At 44.1% G+C, this 3,715-nt stretch overlaps 1 pseudogene; it reads left to right on the forward strand.

Moving 5' to 3' along the window:
- Window positions 1-436: 436 nt before the first annotated feature.
- On the forward strand, window positions 437-3,206 carry LOC123408303 (annotated as a pseudogene).
- Window positions 3,207-3,715: the final 509 nt, after the last annotated feature.

Consider the following 3,715-nt stretch of genomic DNA (forward strand, 5'->3'; position numbering starts at 1 on the left):
GCTAAAATAAAATAAAACTAAAGCTTTTAAATAATAAAATAAAAACAGAAACAAATAATAAAAAGGAGGAAAGAAACCCCCCTTGGCCCAAACTGGGCCGGCCCCATCCAGCCCACCTAACCGGGGGTATTTAACCCCATCTAACCCTAAATCCACCCACAACCTCACTCCGAGTCCACCCCATGCCGCCACCCCATCCACGAGGGAAGGCCCCCCTCGCTCTCTCACCCACGACGCCCCTTCTCCACCACCAACCGCGCCGGACCTCCCTCCCCTCGCTCACCTCACCTCGCCGCCGCGACCTCCTCCAGCTCCCTCCACTTCGCCTCTCCTCCTGATTCGCACCGCTTCCCTATGCAACTGGGGTAGAGCCATGGCGGGGATCCTGGCGTGGGCTGCCCCTCGCTGCGCGTCCCAACCAGGGTTTTCCGTACCGATGGCCGTCGCCGACGCGGCGCTGCCCTCCCCGCCGACGCCGCCCCCGTCGGCGTGGATCGTCGTCGTGGCGCTGGCGCTCGTGCGCTTAGCCCTCACCCCAATGCTGGTGCTGGTGCGCTTCGCCCTCATGCCGATGCTCGTGCTCGTGCGCGTCCTCTGTGTCTCGGCGGGAGCCCTCGCCTGCCTGTTCTTCGCCACTGCATGGGTCACCTCCGCGGCCTCGGCTGCACAGGTCGTGGCGGGCCGCGCCTGGGGCGAGGGCTCCGCCCCTTCCTCTTCCTCCAGGAGCTCATGTACGGGGCGTTGAAGGTCTGCGTCTACAGCTTCCTTGTTTTCCTCGCGCTTGCCGTCCTGTTGGTGTGCGTGGCCTACGTGATTGCAGTTGTATCTGGGTCCACTTCGGGATTCAAGAAGGTATCGTGCAAATTAACTCCCTGTTACCTTTATTCCCGTCAAAATTGCAGTGCAGCAGTACATAGGCAAGTGTTATCAGCATGTTCTAGTTAAGTTGCCATATATGTTATGTTAAGTAATTAATTTCATAGTTTAGGTTGTCCTTATGTGTAGTAGTAGTAGTAGCTTACTGCCATGTGTGTTCATCACTTCATTTTCATCCTACCATTTCAGGGGGAAATGGTCGGTTCTGTAATGGAGGATGTGGGGATATTTGGTATGCATGCGACAACTTGCGTTATGATCCCAGCTGTTGTTCTTGGTCTCTGGAGGGACTGCCAAGCGGATAGGAAAGCACCATCGCAGTTCTGTTGAGGTATATATATATATACCTCCCCCTTTGCTTTGCTCCCCTGTATCTGTGAGCTATATGGTCTTTTTCAGTTATAATCTACATATTTTGTGTAGTCTCAATTAAGAAAGAGGAGTGAAGCTGTGTTTCTAATCATTCGTATTGCATAAAAGAATGTAATTGTTATACCTCATAGTAATGTGATAATAGCTTTTCATTTGTTCCTCGACCAAACTCTGTTGATGGTGCTGTTCCAAGCAAACTGGTCTATGTTGTGCTGTGCTGCTTGATACTATAGTAGATGAACAGGGTTGTCCAGCTGGGTTTGGATGTGTTACGTTGTGTAATGGTAGGGGAGCCAGCATTTTGTTGGTCATACATTCAGTAGATTTCACCTGAAAGTGGTAGTGACCGATGTTGAAAGTATTGTCGTCTTGTATCACTGTAACAATAAAATATTTATCTAATATCTCTCGCAGTGTATCTTCATTTCTTTCTTTTTTTCTCTTTTTTTTGCGGGTGATTCATTTCTTTCTCTTGTTTCTTCAAGCAAGTAGTCGACTTCTTTTCCAACTGTGATGTTGCTTTGTTTTCCCACTATGATATTTCATACATGTTTGAATTATTGTTAGTCTACTAAGGTGCAGTAAGACTTGTTTAATTTTTAATAAATGATGAATGAGTTCATTAAAATAAATACCTTAGATAGAGTTTTGGCTGGGTGCATGTGTAGATGCCTTGGTCCTTTTTTATCCTCTCTAGCATTGCTTACATGCCATTTACCACAAATTATCACCAAGTGATTGTGATTACAAATAATATAGAGAATGAACCAGCACAAATTGGAGTTTTCCTCTGCTAGCTACATATAGTCTACTGCTTTTCAAAAAATCCCTTTCATAAGCTTAGATGCTTAACTGAATTTGGTCAAGCTAGTCTAGCCTATGCCTTAGATAGGTATCACAAGTTCACCAGCAAGTGATCACAATGTGGCATCAGTACACTTCAACCTATTAACCTCCACATATGACTTTCAGTTTAGTGGTCAAGATTATTTGCTGCAAAGCATTTCAGCAATGTATTGTTACTGATATATGAATACTTGTGTGAAAACGAGATGGACCTAGTGCCGTACGTGCAGATGCAGAGGTCCTATATTTTATTTTTCCATTTATATATGATTACTTGTGTGAATTTGTTCATCTGCATGTCTTAGAGGTTTTATCGTGCAGTAGTAATCGATCAAGTCCACGCGTTTGCTGCTAATGTTAAATGTTAATCACCTGCTCCATCATAGTCGTCTTTTGTCTTGTTTGTCCTGCACCGATTAGATTCGGAGTGTATTGTAGGAGACCATCCATTCCTGCACTTTCTATTGGAATCTATACATGCATAGTTCCATAGACATATATTGGAATGTGAAGTGAGTGTGGTCTCAGCTCTACTGTGTGTTTTCTTCCAGGAGGTAGCCAAGAAGCACCACCACCTTGACCTCAACACCCTCGGGGGCCACACCGACTACATCACCGTGCTCGACTTCTCCAGTGACGCCTGCAACCTAGCCACCGGCGATCCTTTGCTCAAAGTAATTATCTTATTGTATCCCATCATTTGTACTCTACTTGTATTTTGCATTTTCTGTGATTTATGCCTCCAGATTAACCAACTGCTGTAGAATGTCAATTTTTTTTTGAAGATTCTTATGGTTGTTTAATTAAGGTTTTAAAATTTTATAACTGTTGCTTTAGGCTATTAGAGGAGACACCCTTTCTACAGCCCAGGTAATGGGCCATGCTGGTCATTTCTTATGATTTAAGAGTTGAATTCAGTCTGTCTACTGCTAGTTGAGGTTCACTGACTGTTTCTTTATCCACTCTGCCTACAGCAAGATGACTTACCCATAGTGATGAATTTGCTCAATATAAAGCAGCACCAGGCACGCTCTCTGTTCATCTTCCATCGATGGAAGATAGACTGCATCTTGAGGAAGAAGCTAGTCGCTGGTGTTGCATGTTTTCTATAGTTATGTAAATTGCATGTTTAATTGGCCGTGGAAATGTGCATCTACTTTCCTGAAAGTTGAGCTTGTCTTGACTCTTGACTAGGTGTAATTAACAACATGACGCGCTTTATTATGACTAGATGGATGCTAGCATGCACATTGACTAGACGTGTTGACGTATACTTGCTGTCAATTGGATCATTCTTCTTTAGGTTTCATTGGTCGGCCTATCAATTTCCTTGTGGAATGTGGGTCATGACTCGAACTTGCTGTCAATTGGAATACAAGATTATACTTCTTTGGTTTCATCGGTTGGCCTGTCTATTTGTTTGTTGTCATCGCTGTTTAGTTAAACTGGCTGATTAGGTTTCTGTTTAACCTCAGAAGAGTTTTAATTATTTTAACCTCAGAATGTTTCTGGACAGTACTGTTGAGTTTTACAATGGTTACCCAGAAAGTTGGTTTTCCTCCTAGCAAGAATATTAGATAATAGATGATGCACATTACTGCTTGATCTATACAATGAGAGT

Source organism: Hordeum vulgare, chromosome 7H (assembly GCF_904849725.1).
Source record: "Hordeum vulgare subsp. vulgare chromosome 7H, MorexV3_pseudomolecules_assembly, whole genome shotgun sequence".
Classification (NCBI taxonomy): Eukaryota; Viridiplantae; Streptophyta; class Magnoliopsida; order Poales; family Poaceae; genus Hordeum; species Hordeum vulgare.